The sequence below is a fragment of the Protopterus annectens genome, chromosome 17.part0 (genome assembly GCF_019279795.1).
Source record: "Protopterus annectens isolate FY-2018-M chromosome 17.part0, PAN1.0, whole genome shotgun sequence".
Lineage (NCBI taxonomy): Eukaryota > Metazoa > Chordata > Ceratodontiformes > Protopteridae > Protopterus > Protopterus annectens.
In genome coordinates, this window is record NC_056751.1 from 69,934,417 (window position 1) to 69,952,778 (window position 18,362).

General features: G+C 39.8%; 1 protein-coding gene across 1 annotated transcript in view; it reads left to right on the forward strand.

Moving 5' to 3' along the window:
* The window catches only part of DNAH6 (dynein axonemal heavy chain 6), a 5,071,261-nt gene that overhangs the window by 4,867,294 nt on the left and 185,605 nt on the right, over nucleotides 1-18,362 (forward strand). The window lies entirely within an intron of this gene.

Consider the following 18,362-nt stretch of genomic DNA (forward strand, 5'->3'; position numbering starts at 1 on the left):
CAAAAGGCAAAGCACGACCATCCATATAAAACAGGGGTTATTACATCAAGCTTTCGAGTTGAAACTCTTTTTCAACTAACTAAACCTAATTTGTTAGAAAACCTCATTAAAGACAATAATCAACTTAATGATGCCTAACAAATTAGGCTTAGTTATATTAATTGTATTATTTATACAAATTGTATAATTATATAATGTGTTTATGAGTTATGTTATGTGATTGGCTGGTGTTGTATATTTATTCTGTGGTTTTAATGTATTGATTCATTCTTGAAAAAGAGTTTCAGCTCTAAAGCTTGATGTAATAAACCCTGTTTTATATGGATGGTCATACTGTGCCTTTTGTTACTGGATTTAATTTTGTGTTGGTTCACCAGTACATTTAGCTGTTCCACATCTGTTTTTTGGACTTTGTTGACTAAATATATAACATAGCTCAGAACTCTGAATTCAGGGAGGTACTTAGAGATGATGTGTCAAAGGGATGATTCTGGGATCGCTTTCTCAAGACATCTAAGCATTCTTTGCCAACAGTCTGTCAGTCAGTCAGTACTGTTGTCAGTCTACTGAATTGTATTCTGGCAATGCCAGTGACAGCTGTTCATTGACATTTTGGTGCAATTATAGGTTCATAGGTTCATACTAGGCTATCTGCCCATTTTAAATTAATTTTGTCTAACAGTATCAAGATTCCAATGAGGACTCTGCCAAACCTGGACTGGGATTTTATTCCAGAGGGCGGTATGCCATAACCGGGCAGCATATGGCATCTGTTTGAGCCATCCCAAAGGGGCATTATACTCAATTATGGGCCTGACTCCTCTGATCTAGATGTGAATCCCTTCATGATTAGGTGGGCTATATAAAATGTTTGTCAAATGATCAACTTGGGTCCAGGCCATGGCTCTGGGGAGGATGCTTGTGTGGTCAGCCACAGTCCTTCTGTGTTGGCCTGTACCTCCAAGAAATATATAACCACCTTCCTTGACCAGGTTTAAGAGGCAGGATCTGCCAAACTGTAGGATCCAGTGTCTGTAGGTCCCTGATATCTTTATTTATCAGGTCCATGATGATCCTTTCCATAGCTTTGCAGACCAAGCTAGTCAGGCTTATGGGGCGATAGTTTCCAGGATCCCACTGTTGCTGTATGCCACTCTTGTAAGGCTGAGATTGAACAGTAGTTTTATGTTTGGATTTAGCTCTTCTTGGAATTCATGACACCATCTGGTCCATTGATGCTTTGTTTTTTTTTTTTTTTTGGGGTGGATCTGGCCTGAGCATCTGAGATGGGGCAGGGGGCACACTGGGACTGGGATAGATATTTGCCTTGGGGAGGGGGGGGGGGAAGTTTTTCTGCTGACCCTGTCAGCGAGGATGTTGGCAAATGTGTGGGTTGTGGGTGTATTTTGTCATTTTGGACTAATTCTTCTGAGCATATCTGGGGAAACCAGGTTCCTAACATAACATAAAAAGAAAGCCTTGTGATTATCCTAGTGTCCTGTGCAATTTTTTCTCTCAAAGCTGGCCTCAGACAATTTTATGAGTGCCGTAGTTTTTGCTAATACTGATCAGAGATGCCTTCCCTTTTGGGATTTTGCTCTATCATGTAGTAGCTTCCTCCTTCTATTGTATAGTTTGTTTAATGATCCATGCATTCCTGAAGGTGTTCATAGAATGCATTTATAAAGCTGGTCTGGAGCATAGAGTTCCCATGTTGGTGATGAAGTGGTAACAAGTTATGAACTGTTATCACTCTGATACTCAGTCTTGGTTAAAAGATGGGCATAGCAGGCTTTACTACACAACTTGTTTTCTACTTATGTGCTATATACCACTTTTAGCTGTCTTGATACAGGTTACAGGATAGATGAATAATTAAATATAAATATATAAATGGGTAAAGAAATTATTGTACCCAATCTCTTCAGACAGTGCAATCTGCCTTTCCTGCTACACACATTCACAAATACAGAATCATTCTGATCACTGTGGCACAGTTATTCTAAAATCAACTACTTTACCACAGACATAGAATCATCAATTTCCAATTAATAAGTGAATTATTCATTCCAAAGAGCTTCCCTGAAGTAGACAACAAAGGGAAACCAGCAGCAAATGGTCCACCATGTAGATTCATGCTTCTTTTTACAGACTACATAGACATGCCAATGCAACATTTTGTGCTGAGTTGTTCTTTTCATTTCTTAATTTAAGAAAATTATTACCATCCTCATCATCAACACATTTCATAAGCCATCACACAAATTCCCTTTTTAAACACTACATAGCTTTTATTTAACTGAATTATAAGGGAAAACAAAATCAGCCACCTCTGGAAGGGACTCAATATAGTTTATTTAAATATGTTACGTTGGGGTACAATACTGATCTACATGGATCTTTGTCAACTTAGCCCAACAGGGGTGACTGTTTAAGTGACTTACTCAGCATTGCAGAGTGGGAAAATAAAGCCTGATGAAATCAAATCCCACACCACCACCAGAAGCAGCAGACATACAATAACTGCCAGACTGTTTCTGCTCACATAGCTGAACTAATAGTTCTATAGGACAGTACAGGTCAAGCTTCATCTTTGACCCTTTAACAGAAAGCTCAGGAAAAGGCAAAGTCCACCATTCTTAACTCTTTAGACATATATAGCCTGGGTCCAGGATAGGCCACTAATTACAGGCAGCCAAAATAAAAATCACTGTCACCATCTAAAACCACATAGACAAGGAAACCTGCATTTATGCACCTTTCAGAGACATTTTGCACGGTCAGCTATCCAGTGCTGGCTAGAAGACTGTCATACTGGTATCTTACCAGATACCCTTTTTTAATGTTAAACTACATTAAGGAAAGATCATTGAAAGCTTAGTGACACACGGGTTTGTCTGATGAAAGGTATTTCTTAGATGAAGTTCCAAAAAAATGCATATTTGGGCCAACACTTTTAGTAATTTATGTCAACAAAATGTGTCTTTTGGGTAGCAATAATCATCTTTAATGCACTGAAAATTACGGTGGTCTTCTACTTTAACTATTTGTAAAAATCGGAGGAAAAATATGCAAAGACTTTGTAATGCTGCAGGATTGACTATCAACAAGCAAATGCATCATAAGTTATGCAAAGTCAAATATTTGCGTTGGATCAGAGAACATTGTCAGATGACAGCAAATCCCACATCAGGGTTATAGGTGTCACCGAGAGCCATAAAAACAGTAATTTATGTTAAACACCTTGTTGTATGGTATACCCGGAGTCTACTACATGTCCTTAAGACACATTTGTTCAAGACACACATCCCCACTGCCATTTGCTTGTTTTGCATGTGCTCTAACTCCCAGTAACTCATGTCTCGTAACTTAACTATTCCTATCAGAACCCTGATCTAAACCCTAAAACTCTCACCCATTGCCTAACCTTAAAGTCCCCCATAACTCCCTAAACCTAAAATCATCTTCCACATCCCATCCACAGTCTCTCCCCGAACCTAAAATGTCCACCCCACTCAACCTGAAAATCCCTATCATTTCCTGAACCTAAAAACCCATTCTTCCTCCCCTTCTGAATCACTCCATGAACCTAAAATCCCCTTCCCACCCCATCCATGATCTTTCCTTAAAACTAAAACACTTGTCCCCATCCTTAACTCTAAAGTACACACTACACTCGCTGTCTCTCTCCCTAAACCTACAGCACCATCCCAGCTCCATTACCCCACTTCTGTGGTTCACAGCAACCACTTGCTTCCATTCATCTTCTATGATACATACAGAAGGTGCAGCAACTGCATTGCTGAACTCATATTCGGGTTAAAACATGAGCAGCTGCTTAGATGAGATTACAGCCATTCAAGTCCCTGGCTGTGAGTTACTAGTATTTAAGCAGCTGGGGCTCAAGCATTTGTATAATACCCATATACCTAGAAATATTCTGTAACAACTACTTGAAAGGTCAAACTGTATCAGGGTGCAGTAGTGACTAAGGCAGTATCTCACTGCTGAAGCTAAACGTAAGACAGCCACTGTAATACTTTCCCCATCTCTTGGTTGATGCTGTTAATTTACTTCTTCTTCTGGCTTTTTCCCGGTTAGGGGTCGCCACATCAGATCACCTGTCCGCTCATGATTGGCAGTGGAGTTTCACAGTGTCGAGTTGCCAGCCCGGCGCCCAACCTTCCACAGAAGGCACACACATGCACACACTCACACCTAGGGCCAATTTAGAGTGTCCAATCTACCTACAGCATGTCTCCTAATCTAAAAATAGTAGACATGTTCTTTGTTGTGTACAACAGAATGGTTAAGAAGAAAGCTAACGTACCCTCCAGTTCTTATCACTCTATAAATCAGCTCTTCTGAACATGGATGCCAAGCATGTCTGTGCTTTCCTTTCCTTTTATCCTGCTTACCTTTGATATAAATTTCATTATATATTACTCTGTATAAGTGAAAATCCATCAAGTTGATGGCAGCTCATGGCAACCTATGGATAGTATTTTGAATCATCCACAAAATTTTCATGGCAGGGATAACAGAAATACGTTGCCTGGCCTTTCTATCAGCTGACTATCAAAACAGTCCAAGTCATGTCTTGAACCCAGGTCTTCTGCAGTGTTTGCTTTGCCTCTTTGCCCTGATAAATGGCATAATTTTGTGTTACGCAATGGGTGAGAATCATAAACATTGGAAGATTCATCTTTTCTATTCTCTTTGTGTTAATCTGAAAGCGGGTAAACTGGTATTCATAACTGCCTTTCCTCAAAAGTTTCCAGAGTAGTAATTTCAGTTTTATCAGTAATATATGTGTAGCTTTCTCAGAATAGATCACTGTGAGAATTCTTTTTTTGGAACATTGTTAGTATAACCAGTTTTTACGTACATATGTATGTACTAGTCTGTTGATTGGTGAGGATTTTAAAAGCCTAAACTTACATTCCCATGATAGTGTTTACTATTATGTTTTGCAGATGAATAACCCAGAGGCGGGCAAAGCAAGGATATGTTAAGACATTTACTTGTTACTCCTATCCATAAGGGACATGGGTGCTAAACCGAGGGGGGTTGTGGTTCCCATCCATCCATCAATCCATCCTCAACCCCTTTATCTCATTTTGCATATGGGGTTGGGGTGTCACTTCAGCAGTGACATTCATTACAAGCCAGGGTTTACACCACTGGGTGGCAAGCCCTGCCATGGTAGTTCATTAGTACCACTCACTCACAAACACACTGTCACCTATGGCCAATTTAGAGTGTCCAATCCACCTACTCATGCCTTTGGAATGTGGGAGCAAACCATAGTTCCCTTCCATTTGACTAAATTACATACAAACAGAGTAAGAAAAGTACTTCACTTTAGGCAAAGTAGAAAACAGTTCCACGGAAAAGATACTCTCTGATACATACCTGTCTCCAACATATTCTATTTATGCTACAAATGAGATTGAGATGCCTTGAGTAGGTATTCACACTACTATTGGACTTGAGAATGTATAATTAAGCTGACAGGATGGAGTCTGTTGAGGCTGTATACCTGAGGCAGAGGTTATCTCTTAGCCTGTATGATACCAAAAAAGGGGCAAGGCTTTGAGATGGTCTGCATATTTTTTATGATTTATGCCGTTGATTTCTGTAGTGAGAAGGCATTGTAGTTGCTCCATTTGTGATAAGTGTTTGGATAGGTATGGACTGGAGCACTATATTCAATGATCGGCCTGATGAGAGCCAAATACTGTGAACTGATTACATACCTAGACCTGAATACCATACCTTTAGATATAAGCTTTGTGATGAGAAAAGATTTCCTTATAATAGTGGATATGTGGTGATCAAAGTAAAGTTTTTGTCGACATAGGTTCTAAGACCCTGACTACAAGATCAGCTTTCAGGATATCATTATACATTTCTTGGGATTTAGTTTTAGTCCATGGTTTTGACACCAGCTACTTGTTTGGGAAAGACCATCTTGAAAGACTTTGGTGTCCTCTTGGGAGTTTATGATGGCACCAAGTTAACATTTGCCTGCAGCCTTGGTCTGCCATAAACCCTTAACATTTGCTTTGACTACCGAGAAGTAATGGCAAAGAGGAGTGTCCCAAGGACTGAACCTACATGTTCACCATAAGTGACAGGTCTTTTAGAGGCGGTACAGCCACCTGACCTAATCTGGGTTCTATTTGTGAGCCAGTTTGTAATCCAATGAGTTGTATAGGGATTTATATTTAACTGAGAGAGTTTATCTGTGCTATTTGAGTGTGGGACAGTGTTGAAAGCATTTATGTGGTAGATATATGTGGTCTGTACCAATTTGCCCTCATCCACTACTTCAGTAACCTACTCAAATAATTCAACCAGGTTAAGTAGGCAGGATTTGCCCTTGACAAATCCAAACTGTCTTGGGTCAAGAGTTTGTAGGTTACCTAAGTCCTTATTTATTAATTCCATAATGATCTTTTCCATAGTGTTATAGATTAGGCTGTTCAGGCTTATGGGTGTGTAATTACCTGGTTCCATTGAGGCCCCACCATTGTGCAAGAGGATAGCTGCTGCTGTCCTCCATTTATCTGGCATGAGCTTGTTTGGAGGCTGAAATTGAATAACAAGTTATGTTTCAGACTGACAAGTAGGAAGTCTGGTATGTTATTCATCCCCATATAAATTGTGTTTTTGGCTTTACATTGCACCTTGAGGACTTGTTCTTGGGAGATTTAGGGTGGTAGATGAAGTTATGTGATCTGGGAATATTGGCAAGGTGGAGGGGTGAAGTTTGAACTAAATTTGTATGTTAGTAAATTGGCTATGTACTCTGGGTCTGAGTATTTGATATTCTTTGCCATTAGCTCTGCACAGTGCTGGCATTATTTCTAAGATTTCTAATATAGTTAAAGAAGGGGTTGTAGTTATCCTTCCCCTAGGTGGCTGTTTTTACCTTATATCTGACATTGGTTGATTTCAGCAGGATCTGGAGTTCCTTGTTAAGTTTAGCAAGACCATTACTGGCATCTTGAGAGTTACATTTATTTTGCATGCAGTGATTTTTTTTTATTTTATTATAGAGCCAGTTTATATTTGGTTTCCACCATAGAGGTTGAGTTTAAACTTGGTATTGTATTTACTTCTGAGGTGGACAGATGAGTCTGTGCAGCTATTTACATATGCACAGAGTTTGGTGCTAAAGGATTCCACATAAGCAGTGGGGTCTTCAAGATGGAAGAGGAATGAATACAGTGGTGTATATTCATCCCTTTATATCTAAATCATTTCATATTTGTAAAGAAAAGAAGCATAGCTGGTACAACCAGTGGCCTGGGCCGGTACTATGAACCAGCACCCTACCCCCTCAGCTGTCTAAGTGAAGAACCTAGAAAAAAGCACTTCACTATAATAAGCCGATCTACACTCTCCCTCCCCAAGATATTTCACTGAAGAACAAAAAAAGAAAAAAAAATGATAAAACAGATATTCCTTCCACTGGCACTTCAACCAGGTGCCAGTTACAGCCCCCCCGCCCACTCCAGCTATTCAGGTCCCATTTCTGTGCCTTTCTCCAAACTTCCTTCAACATATTGTATTTAAAAAATTAAATCTGATGTTGTTAATCTTCTTCCCATTCATCACTGAGCTCTCGGAACCGAGTCGGCCTAATTCCAAGCTCACCTACAACAAAAACTCTCGAGCTAAGCTGCTACCCACAATGCCCTTCTCCCAGTTACCTCAGATCTCGTTTGCCGCACAGCCATATAGCAGCATTTCACCGAGCTCTCCAGCTAAGTGTTATATTTTATAAATAATTGTGTATTTTTTTTAATTTCTTTTCCTAATCTAACTCTTTTACCCTCTTTTATCTATCTAGCTCTACCCGTTGGGTATTTCTTATACCATTGTTGGTACGCCCTCTCCTACTATTGTGGTATCATTTGATACCATCGTTGATATCTTCTTTCTTCACTCCTTTTAACAGTAGTGTGTGTTTTTAGTGTGTATGGAAATATCTGATAAAAAAGGGACTTTGGGGTTTAAACATTGCACTTCCTGCAATGGCAAACTCCCCAACAGTGACTCACACAACGATTATGTGTATTGTCTGGGGATTTCTCACCTCTCTGTGAAACCTCCTTGCCAGATTTGCCTAAGTTTTAGTCAGCAGACACTGAACAAAAGAAAAAACAAACTGATTTTGAAAGGCCTTTTAGTCTCTCCTTTCTCAGAGGCCCTTTTTGTGTCGGAGGTCTCAACCTCTCCAGTGAAGGACAAAAAACATCCTCATTCAGATTCCTCTTCACCGGCTGGTGATAAGGGCAAGTCTCATAAACATAAGGCCCACAAATCTTCATCAGAACATCGAATTGCTTCATTGTCTCCGACTATGACCATTGCTTCTGTTCTGAGCTCTGCTCCAGTTGCCACTTTATCCAGTGTCATAGATATTACAAAAACTTCAATGTTGGCGCCACCTTCGGCACGACCTCTACGGCACCAGCCCTGTCTACAATGTCAACTATGGCTCCAACCTTACTTTCCACAATAGTTTCGGCACCAGCTTCACCTTTTGCTGCACTGAAGGTGGTTCCAACAATTCCTTTGGAACTGATAATAGCCCCGACTCCAAGTGCCTCCTCGGCACTGAGTCCCTTCTCGACACCACTGATTCCTCTAGTACCTGTCTCCAAGTTAGGGACTACGGTGCCAATAACTCAAATACCACGGACCCAGTACTCCCCTTCATTGGACCCATTCTTAGGCCAGACGTACAGCCCCTTTCTAGACTGGCCTGACTCCCCTTCAGGAGTGTCCATGAGGCCCACCAGGAGGCTTTCTGAATTCAATGTGGTGTGCCTGCTGGATCAGTTGTTGACAGCCAGAGGTATTACACACATTCCTAAGACTCATCCCACTTCGGGGTTTGTGTCTATTGCTTCCAGGACTCCCACTTATACTCCTCCTTTGGATCCGTCAGTTCTGAAGCCCATTGCTCTGACATCTTTGGTGGAAACCCATTCCTCAGTGCCGACAGTGACTCTCGCTGAGGCTTTGAGGCCACCCCTTTGGGTTTCGCTTCCATCGAAACCGTCCCTTCCTCAGTCTCATGGTTGGGGGGTGGAATTCTCAGTTCTGATCATGGTTCCATGTTTTTTATCGGTTCTATCTTTGGATCCGGGGATAACGCCTGCCCCGATCTTGCTTGAGGCTCTATTCCTGGGAGCAGTCTGACAGAGCGAGGTGTGACCTCGGTTTCGAGGCTGTCCTACTCGGTTCTGGGCTCCCATTCCTCTTCGGGCAGGCCTGCTTTCCGGGTGATGGAGAGGGCGCTTGCTTCTGGAAGCGCTCCTCCTATGTCAGAACTTCCCCCTGCTCCCTCTGAGCTACAGCAACCAGGGGCCACCTCCCTAGGACACTGAGAACAGAAGCCTCAGGAAACCCCATTTCAGGGTACTCTTCCTTCCGAGTCTTCCTCAGACATCCCCACTGAAGAACCTCCTCAGAAGAAGGCATGTAAGAGGATACACATTGACTCTCCTGAAGAGTCTCTCACAGAGGATATGGACTATGATGATGGGGAGGAGTCCCCATGGTCACCCCCTGACAATGTCTCCTTTGGAGACATCCTGAAAATTTTGAAACAGAGGGGTGGCTGGAAGCCCACTAACCCTTCCTCAGAGGAGTCCGTCTTCCTGCAGGCTTTTTGCTTTTGGCCTTCTACCTCTTGGGTGACCCCATCTGCCAATGAGTTAGTCCAGCTCGTCGTGCAGTGTGCATGGAAGAACCCTGATTCTATTAAGGCCATTCCCCAGAGACCAGATAAGATTCTTTCCCCACCAGACAAGCACCCCCACTGGTCTAGAGGCTTGCCAGTTGACACTATGGTGGTGGTGGCAGCCACTAAAAAGGATCTAGCAGAAGAAAGTTCTACTGTTCACCCGGCCAACAGAGAGTCCCAGGCTGTGGACAGACTAGGGAAGTGAGTTTTTGCTTCAGCGACCTTTGCAGTCAGGTCCCTGAACTACTTAGCACATTTCGTGAGACTCCAAAGAGATCGGATTTCAGAACTTTTTGGAGCCCTTGCGGGTCAAGTTTCTGACAGGGCACGAGACAAGGTTGCCTCTCAGCTTGCCACCCTTGAGTCTATCTCCAACTCGTCCATGAGGTTGCTCTCCCACGCAGCCGAAGGGGTGGCTAGAGCTGCGGGTGCAGGCATAGTCATGAGGCATCATGCATGCATGCTCATCTGTGACCTCGTGGACTCCTTCAAGTCTGTGTTTTTGAATGCCCCTATTGAACCATCTTCCTTGTTTGGTTCTAAAGTAAAGGACACACTGACCAGTTGTGAGCAGGACAGAAAGACCTTGTCTGCCATTGGCCTACATTTTTCCAAGCCCCAACGTTCTTTTTCCAGGAACCAGAGGTGTGGGAAAATATGGCACAAAAAATCTCAAGGTACTTTCCATAACACATGTGGTGAGGACTTCCCTAAAGGCAGAGGGGGTTCCAATGGTGGAAGACGCTTCTTTAAGGGCAGAGGGGGATTCTTTCTCCAGGTGGTCTTATCAATGCTCCTGAAGCGTTGCCTGATTGCTTTCCTCTGGAAGCAGTCAGGGCTCGTATTTCTCTGCACCAAACTGCCTGGCACTCTTCTACAAAAGATCGGTGGGTTCAGAGAATAATCGCCAGAGAATATTACATCCCTCTATCATCCCATCCAAAACCTACAAAGAACCTTCCCGATGTTCCTCCCAGTCAAAGTGAAGAAGCGGCTTCAAAGATAAGAAAGCTGTGTCAAAAAAGAGTTATCCAACCAGTCCCCCCAGGCCAATGCAGATCTGGTTTTTACTTGAGATTCTTTTTGGTGCCAAAAAAGACCGGGGACTGGAGACCCATTCTGGATCTCAGCCATCTAAACATGTCAGTGGTTTAAAGTAAATTCCGCATGGTCACTATTCAATCCATTCTCCCATTTGTACAGGAGGATGTTTGGATGTGCTTGATAGATCTCCAGGATGCATATTTCCATATCAAAATGGACAAATGCTCCAGGAGTCTCCTTCACTTCCGGTTAGGAGCCAGTCATTACCCATTCTGAGCCCTGCCATTCGGTCTCTCGACGGCCCCCAGAGTGTTCATGAAATGTCTAGCAGTGGTGACAGCTCATCTGAGACTTCAAGAATTCCAGGTGCTTCCATATTTAGATGATTGGCTCCTTTCCACCTCAACCATGGCCCTCCGTTACACACTCTCACTAGCAGAGTCCCTAGGCATCACAGTTCATTGGGATCAATCCAATTTACAACCTACCCAACAGCTGGAATTTATATGGGCAGTTTTCAATACTCGAACATGCCTGGTATCTCTACCAGCTGACAGGCTTCAGAGGTTAAGATTGCAAGTACAAGTGTACTCTGTCAAAGAAAGGTGTCAGCAAGAGAAGTTCTCCAGGCTCTGGTGTCCATGACTGCGGCCATTCTGATTGTTCCTCTGGCAAATTACACGTGAGACTGTTACAATGGTTCCTATTGTCCCAATGGTTGGCAAATCTTCACCCCCTAAACTCACAGATCCTCATTATCAACTCTTGCAAGCAAGATCTCTGGTGGAAGAGGCCAGATGAAAAACTTTGGTGTCGCCCCTTTCAGACTCCTCAACCCAGCGTCACGGTGACCACGGATGCTTCCCTGATTGGGTGGAGGGGCCATTTTCAGGGAAAGACAGTCCAAGGCATCTGGTTCAGCTTAGAGGCCAATCTGCATATCCATGTTCTGGAGTTGAGAGCGGTGCTGTTGACGTTACACTCATTACATCCGCTCCTTCCATCAGGAACGATTGTGATTCAGTCAGACAATATGTCAGTAGTCTGGTACATAAACAAACAAGGAGGAACCAAATCCTACCCCCCGTGTCAAGAGGCCATGAGAATTTGGCACTGGGCAATAGCTTCCAACCACTTTATTATAGCAACGCATACCCCAGGGAGCTCCAACATGATTGCGGACAGGCTGAGCAGATGCATCCTCCTTCCATACGAGTGGACTCTCAATCCAAATGTGATGGCAGAAATGTTCAGCCAATGGGGCCAGCCTTGCTGCAATCTCTTCACTTCCCCTTCTAACAACAAATGCAGCAGCTTCTTTGCCATTTTTCCCCCAGAGGGGGAGTCCCCGAGAGATGCTCTGACTCACAATTGGCTCACAAGTCTCCTCTATGCTTATCCTCCAATTCCTTTGATACCCCTATTTTTGAAGAAAGCAATTTGGTTGAGATGCAAGGTGATCCTCATTGCCCCATTCTGGCCTCTCCAAGTGTGGTTCCCCTTCCTCCGGCCTTACCTGTTACAACCTCCATGGATCCTGGACACTCATCCAGACTTTATTTCTCACCCCCAAGGGTTGACTCTCCCAAATCTGTCCACTCTCAGGCTGACAGCTTGGTTTCTCCACTTCCGTTAGTCGCCAGGCAGGAAACCATCTCCTCACCTGTTTGCGATATTATTCTGGCCTCCCATAAGCCATCCACCAGAAAACTTTACAGAGATAAGTGGAAAATGTTTGCTGTTTGGTCTAAAGAACAGATGCTAGACCCCTTCTCAGCTCCAGTCTCTGTTATACTTCAATACCTTTCTGAGTTTTTTTGAGAATGGTGCATCAGCGTCTACCATTCGAGTCCACTTAGCAGCTATTTCCAATTTTCATGACGGTTTAGAGGGCATTCCACTTATCTCCACCCGCCTATGCAAGACCTTTCTCAAAGGAGTGTTTCATAGCAGACCTCCAATCAGGCATCCTTTAGAGGCCTGGAATCTCTCCCTGGTACTACAGTATCTCTCTTTACCCCCTTTTGAGCCTGCTGCAAAATGTGACCTCAGATTTCTGTCATGGAAATCTCTATTTTTGGTGGCTGTCACATCAGCTAGATGGATAGAATTACAAGCCTTTATGCATCAAGAGCCCATATTTAATTATTCATAAAGACAGAGTATCACTACGTACTTATCCATCTTTTCTCCCCAAATTGATTTCTGATTTCTCTGTGAACCAGTCCATTGAACTCCCAGTGTTTTTCCCAAACTATTCAAATAAAGGTGAATACTGTCTACATTCACTGGATGTACATAGGCAACTATGTTTTTACTTGGATAGGACTAAATCTATCCGCAAGTCAGATCAGCTTTTCATTTCCTTCTCTGGACCAAAAATTGGATATGCTGTATCAAAAGTCACTTTATCAAAATGGCTCAGAGATCGTATTGCCTTTTCATATTCACATGCAAATGAGCCTAAACCTGACAATATCAAAGCACATTCAATGAGAGCCATAGCAACTTCTGTTGCTTTTCACTCCAGAGCCTCTATGAACGACATTTGCGCAGCAGCCATTTGGGCTAAACCTCACACTTTCATCAGACATTACAAGTTGGATATGGTCTTCAGGGGAAGAGCAGCCTTTGTCTCAATGGTACTCAGGAATGTTCTTCCATAAGGGCCACCCAGGTTTTTCAGATAGCTTAGGATTCTGTCCCATCAGTGATGAATGGGAAGAAGATTAACAACATCAGACAAAAAATTTATGTCTTACCATAACGTTCCATCTATGTTGTTGATCTTCTTCCATTCATCACATCCCACCCTCCGTACCCCACCAAAGGCACCTGGTGGATCTTATGGGTCATTGTGGTATTTTCAGGGTTTTGGAGCAGAAATGGCTGCTGCTTTTACTTCTATATCTTTCATGCAAACTCGATCTGAGGTAACTGGGAGAAGGGCATTGTGGGTAGCAACTTAGCTCGAGAGTTTTTGCTGTACACAAGCTTGGTATTAGGCCGACTCAGAGCCGAACCCATCAGTGATGAATGGAAGAAGATCAACAACACAGATGAAATGTTATGGTAAGACATAACTTCTTTTTTCATCTTTTAAACTGTAGCAAACTATTTGCTACATGTTATACCCTGCCTGCACAGAGCGCTACTGTGCTCATGTTTTAAATTAAAAAAAACATTTTGTCTTTTTAAACTGTAGTAAAGTGTATGCTACAGTTTAGACTACACAGAGAGCACTACAGTGCTCAGGTTTGACCACAAATGCAGTACTGGTTTTTAAAAGCCAATATTGCATTAAAGAGAGATCAGGATTGGCTGATTATGTACCCTCCAAATTTTGTGCCCGGGGCAGTTGCCCCTTCTGCCCCACTCTAGCTGCACTACTGGGGATTTGGCAGAAATGTTTATTGGCCCTGCTATTATTTATATTAGCTACTGAGTCCTTGGCTCAGTTGCTTTGGAATCAACTTGTGTCTTGCTATGAGCAAGGAATGGTAGACAAAGCTAGAAGTGGTACTGCTTTGTTGAGAAGAACCTCCTAGTCTTTCTTGATGATCCAGTGATATCCCTGCCAATTGCCTAAGACAGTTTTAAAAGATGGCAGCCCATCTCTGGCTATACAGGAAACTCTGCAAAATCAGTTTTAGTATCCTACACGATTGTTTACTCTCAAATGGAAAAATAATTGAATATAATTTTGCTTTTAGTTTTAGTCTCCTTGTTTTAAATACCTAGCATTATGTTTACACTGTACACTAAGCAAACTAAAGTGATTAATGTTAGATTAAACAGCCAGTTAACAGAAGCTCAGGCTTTCTAAATCCACATGTCTTAACAGTGGACACATTTACCTTGTTAAAATGGCAGGTTCATTTCAAAATTACAAAAGTATACAATATTGCAAAATGGGAGTGTTGGGAATGTCTTGACTTCCATGTTTGATATTTTTGATACGTACACATAATTTCTAAATATGATCAACCTTTTAGTCCTGTCTTACTTTGGTGTCCTTGGCAACAAAAATTACAGAAAAGCAGCATAAATAAACGCCTTATAATTATTTTTTTCACTACATAGTTGTCAGCTGTCAGTCAGTGGTCTATAATTTGCTACCAGACCTAAAATGTATGTGTGTGTGTGTGTGTGTGTGTGTGTGTGTGTGTATGCAAGATATGCAGTTACTCTTGTTTTGAAAAATGTGTAACAGAAATTTATACAGTTTACCATTCTTTTAAAACTCTATATTAGAAGTCCATAGATTTTTTGTTCAAAAAATTTTTTATTTACTTACATCCAATATGACAAAAATCTCAAATAAAATATTAATGGCACATTAAACAAGATAATAAACTATATACAGTATATACACAAGGCCTGAACACAGAATTGATATTACAACAATCTGAGTCAATTTTATCTATGTTTGAAGATGAAAAATGTCCTCGTCAAATCCTTCTTTTAAGTAGAGTCTGAGTTTATTCTTAATGTCTCAATAAGAGTTGAGATCATTTTCCAAGGGTTGTTTATCCATAGATTAGGAACTATTCTTAATTCCTTTACTTTGACTTTCATTGTTAAGGTTTCATTTAACAATTTTAAGAATTCTTCAAATGATGGTTCTAAAGTAGATTTCTATTTTCTGCTTAGGCATTTCCTAGCAACTGCAAGAATAGTCCACAATAAATACAAGTCTTTCTTATTAATTTCAAGTTTTTCATTAACATTCAAAAAGATTAAAGATTTAGTCAAAACAAAAGAGTCAGTAAGTATGGCTTGAAGAAAATTGCCAATATCTTCCCAATATTTTTAACTTTACTATAATCAAAAAATATATGTAACCAGTCTGCTTTACATGTTTGCAGACATCTCCAACATCCATCATTATAGGAAGAACTAAATTTAGCTATTTTATTAGGTGTATAAAATGATCTATGAATGAATTTCCATGTGAATATTTTCCAATATTGAACATTAGATGTTAATTTTATAGAAGATAATAAGCCTGTTTTGCTCTCCATAGATAATTCTAGTGAATGCCATTTAGTGATGAAGTCCCAAAATTTATGATTAGTTTTAATCTTATAGTTTATTAGTAGTTTTTATAACCTTGAAGTTATATTCTTCTAGTTGTTGTTATTATAAACAACTTCAATCAGAAAGATTATGAATGTGGGTCTAATTTTGAAGGGAGAATTGTTTATTAATCTGCATAAATCTTGAGAGTACAGTAAAATACTTTGTAAAACTATCCAATCTGAAGGTGAAAGATCATAATTATTTATTTGCTGCTGGCTATCAATTGTTTTTTGATTATCAATACATTGTTCCCAGCAAAAAAAAATTGTTTCCCACATGGAAAAATATTCTTATGAAATTATTAGGATTTTTTTTGTAGAACTAAATGGAGTTATTTAATCCATCCAAAGCTTTGTTTGAATTAGTTATGATAAATTTCCTAAATATGTTGTAAATATAGTTTATAGATTCTAGTTTAGTGGGTTTACAAATATTATATTCTATTCTTATACATAAGATATGCCAGGATTTGTTAATCTGGTTATGTAACCTGAAGTTATTTATTATAGGATTTTCATTGGAATAAATAATGGTATGTAAGGTTTTCCAGTTAGAGGAGTAGTTAGGATCAATCCAATTTAGAACTATTCTAAATATAGAGGCGTTTATGTATAACTCTATATCTGGGAAGTTTATTCCTATTTTTTCCCAATGTCTAATATGGTATATAAAGGCCACTCTACTTTTGTTTGGATGCCATACAAATTTCAATAATAATGTGTTTATTTCTTTTAATATATGCTTGTCTGGGATCTTGGGAAAAGCTTGTTCTATGTATACAATTTTTGATAGGAGCACCATTTTTATTATTTGAAGTCTGTCTTCAAAAGTTAGAAAAAATTTATTCCATTTTACTATGTAATTTTTCAAATTATCTATGATATTCTTATAATTTGTAGAGAACATTTCTTCTATGTTGTTACAAAGAACAATGCCTAAATAATTTAATGTGGAACCTTGTTTGCCTATTATATGGTTTCCTTCTAGTACTAACTTATTGTTTTTGTTTAAAATTAAAAAGTTAGACTTTGTCTTATTGAAATGGAGACCTGAGATTGAGTAAAATTTCTCTACCTCTGTATCTAATTCTTTAATAGTTAGTTTTGAAGAAAATAAAGTAACCAAGATGTCATCTGCAAATAACATAATTTTAGAATTATATTGTCCCTATATATCAATACCTTTTATTTTTGTATTGGACCAAATTGAAGAAGCAAATAATTCAATAGTGAGTGCAAATAAGATAGGGGACATAGGGCCCCCGTGTTTTGTTCCTCTTGTTAAAGCTATTGATTCAGAAGTAAATGGTCCTAGTTTTACATATGTAAAATTATTATGTATATTTTTATCAATGAGATAAATGAAGGAGGAAAATCATAAAAAGCTAATATTTTAAATAATTCCCAATTTAATGAGTCAAAAGCTTTTTCTGTATCTAATGTTATTATTAGGGCTTCCTGATTCTGTCTATTTAATATATCTATAAGTGTCAAAACTCTTTGGATATTATCATAGGTATGTCTGTTATAAAGTAAACCTGTTTGATCCTCATGTATAACATGTATCAAGGATTTTTTAATTCTATTTACTAAGATAGACATGAAGATTTTATAATCATTATTGAGTAATGATATAGGTCTATAAGATTTACACTCAGTAGGGTCTTTATTTTCTTTTATTATAGGAGTTATTTGTGAATATATCCACAAAGGAAGAATTATATTTTAAGATTGGATTTCTAGTAAGGTTTTATGAAAGATCGAGGTTATGGATGCTGGAAAAATTTTATATATTTCTATTATAATGCCATCCATTCCCGGAGCTTTGGTATTTTTGCTTTCCTTAATACTGTTTGTAAACTCTTTATATGTGATTTGCTTTTGTATATCTAACTTTAATTTTTCTGGTATTTTCATAACCTTGGGGAGATTCAGATCTAAATTTGAATGATTGATAAAAGCTTCATCCATTACATAATGTTCCATATTTTTGTTGTGTCTTTCAGCTTTTCCTGGTTAGGGGTCACCACAGTGGAACTCCGGTCCGCTAATGATTGGCAGTAGATTTTTACGTGCCGAGTTGCCAGCCCTGATGCACAACCTTCAACGAAGGTACGCCCATTCACACATGTCTCCACACAGAAGACACTCTAGCTGAGAATCGAACAGGACAATGTCTTACTGTGAGGCAACAGTGCTACATATAATGAAACTTAAAAGCATCAAGGATTTCACTTATATCCGTGACCTTTATATTCTTTTTCCTTCGTGTATGATATTTTTAATGTTATTTAATCTAGATTGTCTCCTTATTCTGTTTGCTAAATTATGCATATGTCTTGGAGAAGTAGAATAAGAGTTTAGTTTTAGTCTTTCTAACGTTAGGTTTGTTCTGTGCATTATAATTTCATTATATTTTCTATTCAAATCTTCAATTGTTTTTTTTTATTGGTAGAGTTATTCATTAATTC